Source organism: Quercus robur, chromosome 8 (assembly GCF_932294415.1).
Source record: "Quercus robur chromosome 8, dhQueRobu3.1, whole genome shotgun sequence".
Taxonomy (NCBI): Eukaryota; Viridiplantae; Streptophyta; class Magnoliopsida; order Fagales; family Fagaceae; genus Quercus; species Quercus robur.
In genome coordinates this window covers 43383889-43392628 of record NC_065541.1, presented here as the reverse complement: position 1 = coordinate 43392628, position 8740 = coordinate 43383889, and the positions used below count along the sequence as shown (strand labels likewise).

Below are 8740 nucleotides of genomic sequence, written 5' to 3'. Positions count from 1 at the left end.
AATACATGGTACAAAAGATTGAATAAAATTATAATCAAATTTTACAAATATATATTTGGTATCTTGCCAACCCTTAGGTGTTATTCTTTTCCTCTCTCTTTGTGGTTGTGAAATTCATTTAGGACTTGTATGAAATTTTGTGTTTTTGTGTCTTTGTCAGATTACGAAGTTACAATTTTGGAATATCAATAGAGACAATGGCTGCTGCAAGTGAGATCCAAAAGAATTACAAAATTTTATAAGAATGCACAACTGCAAAAGTGTACGACATTTGTTATGGTTAAATGTGCAGAATTGAAGGTGCTTATGGAGATAAATGTGTATTTTGAAGTGGATGGAACACTTAGATATTTTTTTGTTATTGTTTGAAATAGTTCATGGATTACTACTATTTGGAACAATTTGAAGTATAGGTTATTTAATGTTACTATTTTGAACATGTTAATCAGTGCAATTTAATATGATGTTTATTAGAAACCTTGTCAAATTATGCAGTTGGCTAGTCTTTCATTTAAAATTGATCAATTGTTTATATATATTGTTATGCCCTAGAATGGTTTAATTTGCAAGACTCTTGTATGGAAGAGCATATTGGACAAAACTATGGCAATCAGATTTCAAATATACCCAATCCAATTTAGTACAAAACTACAGTGAAATCACTATTGTCTTGACTAAGATTTATACTTTGATAGTCTCACATTTTAAAGAAGGCAGGAGTTTTTATTGAACTTTGCTTTAATCAACAAGTTTGGGGTTTTACCCGTTGTACCTCTATTTTAGAGTTTCACAATTCTCTTAGTTTTATTGAGTAATTTTTCTTAATCTTGTGTTCATCATTGTGAACATAACATGTTTTTATTTCAATAAAGCAATTCTACTTATAAAAATTAAATTAAATTAACAAATTTGTAAGGTTGAATTTATTCAACCATCTAATTGGCTTTATTCCGTGCCAAATTTGCTTGTAATTCAGCATTTAGTAACCTTGTATTTAGGTGGGTTTGTTGTAAGGGTAGTGAGTGAAATAGAGTGAAGATTGCTCAAGAGTGTGCAAGAAAACAGAGACTCGCGGTTGGGACTCGCGGGTGACTCGCGGCTGCAAGCCGCCAGAAGCAGCACACGTGCCAAGCATGCTGGAAGATGAACAGTCATGCTAGCTGGAGCACTACAAGACAAAACAGGACAACTAGCCATACGGTTAACTCGCGACTGGATCTCGCGACTTAGTCAAGCCGCGAGGTCAAGCCGCGAGGTCAAGCCGTGAGCCACTTCTGTTTTGTAAAACCTGACGTTTCACATTCCTCTCCCACTCCAGTATAAATGCCCCTTTTACCCACGATTGAAAGAGAGCTTCCAGAGAGAATTTTGAGAGAGAAACCCTAAAGAAAAACAAGATTGTTTCACCCACAATCTATACCTTAGAGTTTCTTCAAATTCCTCTACTCTCTTCCTCTCCATTGTCAAATCCTTGAGAGGCATTATACCAAACCTGGTTCTCACCATCATCATCACTGTGAGACAGTTGTTTGGATTTCTGGGAAGCAGTTAGGAAGGAACCAATCTTCATTGGTTGATGCTACGGTCTAGTAGCGGAATCCGGGAAGCTAGAAAAGAAAAAGGTTCGGCGCAACCTCGTTGGAGCAAGAAGCTTGGAGGGCTTAGGTGCACTGGGTAGATTAGGCTTGGAGGGTCTATTGCTGTCCTTGTATCCCAACTGTATTTTCTAATGGATTGTTTACCGCTTGGAGGGCGGCGGAGAGGTTTTTCGCCGAGAACTTCGGTTTCCTCTTCGATAACACATCGCGTGTTGTCTTTGTGTTTGCATCTTCCTTCCTCTCTATCTTTGCCTTTTTATTATCTGCTGTGGTTTTATTTTGTTATGGCTTAGATAGTCTTTAACCAATTTCGTATTATAGCATGTGTTAAGTTTCTGCACACTAGTTGTTTGACATATTGCTTGTATTGGTTAAGTTGTAATTTGGGGGTCTAAACGTTCAAAGGTGTTTTGTACATGTTTTTGAACTTTCAATTGGTATCAGAGCGGGTACACTTGTTGTGGTTTAAATACCTAAATGTGATCCTTGACCTCTTGTGTGTTTTGTCATGGATAATGCTTTGTATGCTTCTATGGATATTGTTGATTGTAACATGCCATGTGTTTGTGAAAATGCCTCTATGAGTGTTAATCCTCATAATTGTGATGACATGTTACTTGAATCTATGGGTGTTGTTGACAAACTCTTGAAGAAAGGAGCTAAGAAGTTTCAAAAGAATTTGAGCAAGTTAGTTTGTGAAAATGATGATTTGATTGCTAAACTCAATGAATCCAACAAATTGGTTGAGAAATATAAAAAACTTGCTGAAATTTCTCTTGAAAAGATGAAAGAGTTTGAATGTTTAAATAGGGACTTGGATGCCAAACTTGTTTTGTCTAACAAACTTGTTGATGATCTTAAATCTAAAAATGAATCTCTTAAGATGCATGCCAAGTGCTTGATTGCTGAACCTGTTGCTAAAATGGAAGAAAATATGTGTTGCAATCATGTTGTGGTACCCGATTTTGTGCCTATTGTGTGTTCTATCTCAAAGGACAAATCGGTGTACATTCCTCCACATAAAAGAAATCAAAAGGTGGAGAGAAAGGTTGTTAAGTCAAAGCCTCTGTTTAGGTCTCAACCTAAGACTTTGGATAGATCTAAGTTTGTTCCAACTTGCCACCATTGTGGTGTGATTGGTCACATAAGACCTCAATGTCATAAGTTGAAAAGGGAACAAAACCATATTGCTAGATCCCTTCCCAAAAGGCCTAGTGGACCTAAACACATTATGTGTCACCATTGTGGTGCCTTTGGTCATCTAAGATCTCAATGCTCTAAGTTTCATGCTTTTAAAAGAATCAAAAGAAAAGAAAAACTTGAGCTTCTTGGAAGTTGTGCTAAAAAGGATAAACCGGATTTGAGTGAAAATAGCATGTTGTTAAAGAAAATGTTTAATGCTCTTAACTCCTTGACTATGTGCATCACCGGTTCTCATTCTTCCAACCCTCGTCTCACTTCTCTTGAGACACTCATTCCAAACAATCGTTCCGTTTGGATGAGGAAGGGTTCCTATGGTTGAGCTTTTGCTCCTTTGGTCCTTGATCTAATTCTTTCGATCTTTGTAGGACCCTTCATGCATTAAATGTTATATCTTCATGCATTTTGTGCATCTTGCATTTATTTGTATGCATTGTTTTGTTTTTTATCTTACTTTTATATTTCAGTTTTGTGTGAGTAAAAAATCCAAAACCACATAAAAAGTGAAAAATTCAAAAAGTTTGATCGTATTTGTTTGAGCACATATCACATGTGAGTTTGGCCTTGTACCTTTGTACAAATGGCTTTGTGCATTTACGAGCTTAGCTTGTTATTTTTGCACTTATATCTTTGTGGGAAAAATCTTGACATCTTTGTGTGATTGTTGTAAATCGATCTTTAAGCTTGTCATGAATGATTTGTCAATAGTCATGTTGGTTTTGATACATGCGTAGACTTGTGCTTATATCTCTTCCCACTCTTTTATTTTTATTGCTTAAAGAGCTCAATAAATGTAAATCTCAAAATGAAAGAGATAATGAGCTGCAAAAGCCGTCGCATATACTAGTATTTGACTAGGAAAAAGGGAAAGCGACTTATATGAAAGTGTATGATGCCCAAAAAGCCAAAGGCTTGTTCATCAAATTAAGATATCACAAATTTCAGGCATCGATCTCAAAATGAGGTGTTTTGATTCAAAATGATCAAATGTTAAGAATTGTAAAGAAGCCAAATGAAAAGCTTCATTGTATGTAATCATTTTCTTGTGGGAGGTCTTATATATTCATTTCTATAATTGAGATAGACCACTTGACTTAGTACTAGTTGTGTATGACTTGATTGAATTGATCATTGAAGCTTCATTCTAGACTAAGGACTATTCCACATTTGATACACACACACAACATACATGCCTAATGTTCAATGAATGTCTTATTCATTTGTTAGATTGTACTTGTCTAAATGTGATGTGTGTGTGCTCAATCATATATGGTTCAATCCAAAAACATTTTTGATCATTTTATATGTTTTTGGAAGTGATTTTTATCATTTTTTGTGTTTATGTTTAATACTTACTTTATTTTTCAATGTTTAAACATGTTCTGTTTTGAAAAACAAGTGTCAGATTTTTTGGCTACTCATTTTGGCTACTTGCGCGAGCTGCCAGTAAGCTGCCAGTTTTGGCTACTCAGTTTGGCGACTTGCAAGCTGCGAGTTTAAACTGCGAGTTCATCCAGAGAGGTTTCGCGGCTCTCTCGCGACTTGGCTCGCGACTCGCCAGTCGCGAAGCGCCCAGAATCAGCTTTTTAATGAGCTTTTTCGTGGGAAACTTGTTTTAAACCTCTCTCATTCTCTCTAAAACCCCTCTTTCAATATTTTTACATCAAAACCCAACCAATTTGAATGATTTTTCATTCCCTTAACATCTCTAAGGTAATTATAAACTCTTTTCATTAATTTTGATTCTTAGATTATGTTTTGGAGAGTTTTGTGCTCTTGGTTGGGATTTTTATCATAGGGGTTGGGAAAACTTATTTTTTTTGTCAATTTTCTTCATGGGATTGGTTTCTTTTGATGATTTGCATTGGATGTTGGCCCCTTGTGGCAAAAAGATCATGTATTAAGGGTAGATTTTATGATGTTCATGCATTGTTTCACATTATTGTTCATGGTATGCATGCTAGGTGTTTGATAAAATATCTCTTAGGCATTTTCTCGCTTGTTTGGACTCCGATGAGTACCAAACTTTGGGGTTTCTCATGTTTCCTCATTAGGAACATGTTTGGTTCATTGGTTGTGTATTTAACACACCTTGCCCCACATGTGCATTTTTCATGCATTGGTCATGCATTGCACTTAGCCACCTCTTGCACACACCTTTGCTACCCTTGTCATGCATTGGTCTTGACCTTGTTGTTTCATCCTAGCTTGTCATGTTTACCTTATGCTTTGTAGCATGTTACTTTGTCTTAGCTTTAAGTTTCATTTTTTCATTTATCTTGCACCCCTCATGCATCATTATCATTGTTCGTTCTTTCATCTCTTGCCCTCTTTTCTCCTTAACCCTTTGTCTATTCCTGACAAAAAGGGGGAGAGTATACTCTAGAGAGTATTCCGGAGTGTTTTGTCATTTCTATATGACTTTTGTGCACATCCTTAGGGGGAGAAATTCTATTTCTCGTGCACATTTGTAGGGGGAGAGATTTTCCATAGTGGAGATGCATATACCAAGGGAGAGAAGACTTTGTGTTAATTAGAAAACTTTGTTCTGCTTGTTTTCTTGTTGGCTTTATGGTGCTTTGAGTTATGCTTTGTTGTTCTCATTGCATCATGTTTGTGCTTTGGACATGCATATATCCCTCTGCTATTGTGTTTTTTTTTGAATGCATGTTCGGATGATCAATTGATTTGCTATGTAATCATTGTAGTCATTTCTATATGACTATTTTGGAGTTTGATCAAGTTGCTCATATGTTTCACATCATATTTACTTGATCGCAATTTGCTTGTTACATTATACTTGTCCTTTTATTACTTGCTTTACCTTGAGGGTCTAATGTGTTTTGTGCAAGTGTTTCAGGTTACAAGTATATATGTTCCAAGTGCATCATAGCTTCTCATCACTTTGAAGGGGAGAAACTTTATGCACTTTTAGTTTATATTGTTTAAGTTTTTATTCAATATAATGTGTTTGTACCCTTGTGCTTTTGTAAGCTTTTAGGGTTAATGTTTTATGCATAGTTTGTAGGCTTTATGGTATGTACCTTGCTTACTGCAGCCTTTATGCTATGTTGAAATCAGTACTTTAATCTAAATGTTCTGCATTTTGGTTTATGTACTGTCACTCTTGTGCCCTTGTAGAATTGTTCCTAGATGCATATGCCTTGTGTGTTATGCACTGGTTGAGTGTTGAGCATACAAGTATCTTGCCTTGTGCTTGTTAACTTGTATGTTCTTGTGTTCATTCCAAGTGTGAATGAGCACTGTGATCACTACCTTGTGGTGTTCACTTGGTTGATCAAGCCATGGTTTATTTCTTAACTCCATCTTTGCTTGATCACATATTGCCTGTTTCATATGCATTTATAATTTTCTGCTTACAATGATCATGGTGTATTGTTGTGTTTCAGGAGTATTATGTTCATATGATTCAAGTGCTTCACAGCTTCTAGAGTTAGGTGTGAGTGAGTTTTGTTCAACTGTTCCCAACTCACATGTTAAGTCTAGAGTCTGTTTTAGGGTTTTGTCACGGAATAGCCAAAGGGGGAGATTGTAAGGTTGAATTTATTCAACCATCTAATTGGCTTTATTCCGTGCCAAATTTACTTATAATTCAGCATTTAGTAACCCTGTATTTAGGTGGGTTTGTTGTAAGGATAATGAGTGAGATAGAGTGAAGATTGCTCAAGAGTGTGCAAGAAAACAGAGACTCGCGGCTGGGACTCGCAGGTGACTCGCGGCTGCAAGCCGCTAGAAGCAGCACACGTGCCAAGCATGCTGGAAGATGAACAGTCATGCTAGCTGGAGCACTACAGGACAATTGGCCATATGGTTAACTCGCGACTGGATCTCACGACTTAGTCAAGCCGCGAGGTCAAGCCGCGAGCCACCCCTGTTTTGTAAAACCTGACGTTTCACATTCCTCTCCCACTCCAGTATAAATGCCCCTTTTACCCACGATTGAAAGAGGGCTTCCAGAGAGAATTTTGAGAGAGAAACCCTAAAGAAAAACAAGATTGTTTCACCCACAATCTATACCTTAGAGTCTCTTCAAATTCCTCTACTCTCTTCCTCTCCATTGTCAAATCCTTGAGAGGCATTATACCAAACCTGGTTCTCACCATCATCATCACAGTGAGACAGTTGTTTGGATTTCTGGGAAGCAGTTAGGAAGGAACCAATCTTCATTGGTTGATGCTACGGTCTAGTAGCGGAATCCGGGAAGCTAGAAAAGAAAAAGGTTCGGCGCAACCTCGTTGGAGCAAGAAGCTTGGAGGGCTTAGGTGCACTAGGTAGATTAGGCTTAGAGGGTCTATTGCTGTCCTTGTATCCCAACTGTATTTTCTAGTGGATTGTTTACCGCTTGGAGGGCGGCGGAGAGGTTTTTCGCCGAGGACTTCGGTTTCCTCTTCGATAACACATCGCGTGTTGTCTTTGTGTTTGCATCTTCCTTCCTCTCTATCTTTGCCTTTTTATTATCTGTTGTGGTTTTATTTTGTTATGGCTTAGATAGTCTTTAACCAATTTCGTATTATAGCATGTGTTAAGTTTCCGCACACTAGTTGTTTGACATATTGCTTGTATTGGTTAAATTGTAATTTGGGGGTCTAAACATTCAAAGGTGTTTTGTACACGTTTTTGAACTTTCAAAATTAAATTCAATTAATGAAATGAACAAAAGAGGGGGAAGGGAGTAGCAAAGAAAAGGTTAAAAAAAAGTTGTATAAGCCATGGATTCTGCATTTGTAGGTAGGAGAAGTCCATGAGTTGCTTTTTCAAGTACTTGAAAATGAAGAAGATGTCATAATGAAACATGGAGCACCACCACAAACTAATAAGCGTTTAGCTTCGCAAGGGATGCACTCATCAAAGTTCTGCTTAGATCCTACCGGTTCCACGAGAGCATCATGCCGGCTTTTTGATGCTATAGGTGGCATGTGTGTCCAAGTAATAGTTAGTGACAGAAATATAGAATTGCTTTTTGAAAATGTCATGGATTAAAGAAAAATTGCAATATTTGTAGATTCCACCTCTGCTGTAAAGTAGGGATTTTTAGTTACAATGCTAAAAAATGTCACCACAGAAAGGATTCTTGAATACCAGAGAGAGCTAAAACTACTAAGTTCAATTTGCATAATTTTCAGAAATTTTCATTATGATATGGGTACTAAAATTTTTTAGCACCTCTAATTTGCCATAAAAAGTCAAGGAAATTACAAATATCAAGCAATCCATTTACACATCACTTTGGAGTTCAGAGATACATATATAAAAACAAAAGAAATTATATAATAATCCATGTCTCTAGTAAAAATCTTCTACCTTACATGAAAATTTTCCAGTCTCTTAACTACACAAAAGCTAATACATATCAAAAACACATATAGGTTTCTAAAATAGAATACCAAACTTCAAATTCTTTCAAAGCTTTTGATACTCTGGAAACACCTCCCTTTGGTCTTTGTTGATACTTCCACTTTAGTTAGGGTTCTTACACTTCTCCATGGCCCTTGGAGCTGCAATCAAAGCATATTTCTTAGATAATTTTGAATGTACATTTTACTACAGAAACAAAAATCGACGATTACGCTGATAAACAAGTCCATGATATTCAATCACACTATATATTAAGCTGACAAATTATCACACTAAATATATTATGATAACACATACCTAGCCCAATTGCCTCTGAGCCCTTTATGATCCTTAGCCTCCTACAGGAGTCGGTGAATATTCTGTGACAACAATCAACAAAACAATAAGGGAATATATTCATGGTTGAAAATGACAAATCTTCAATAATCCAAAGTAAGATATCATATCAGAACATCTAGATCAAGTTGGCAATATCTAAAATAAAAGTAGAGAATTCAATGCCAAACCTGTGTTAACATTCATAACTGGTAACATTTGGATAATCATACACAAATAACAAATTTTTA

The 8740-nt window shown here is 36.5% G+C and overlaps 1 long non-coding RNA gene across 1 annotated transcript; it reads right to left on the bottom strand.

Annotated features, from left to right (window-relative positions):
- Positions 1-8082: 8082 nt before the first annotated feature.
- On the bottom strand, positions 8083-8533 carry LOC126693988 (uncharacterized). The gene is made up of 2 exons (XR_007645588.1): positions 8472-8533; positions 8083-8314 (listed from the first exon to the last, which is right to left on the bottom strand). It is a non-coding gene; the product is annotated as an uncharacterized LOC126693988 (long non-coding RNA).
- Between the last annotated feature and the right edge of the window lie 207 nt (positions 8534-8740).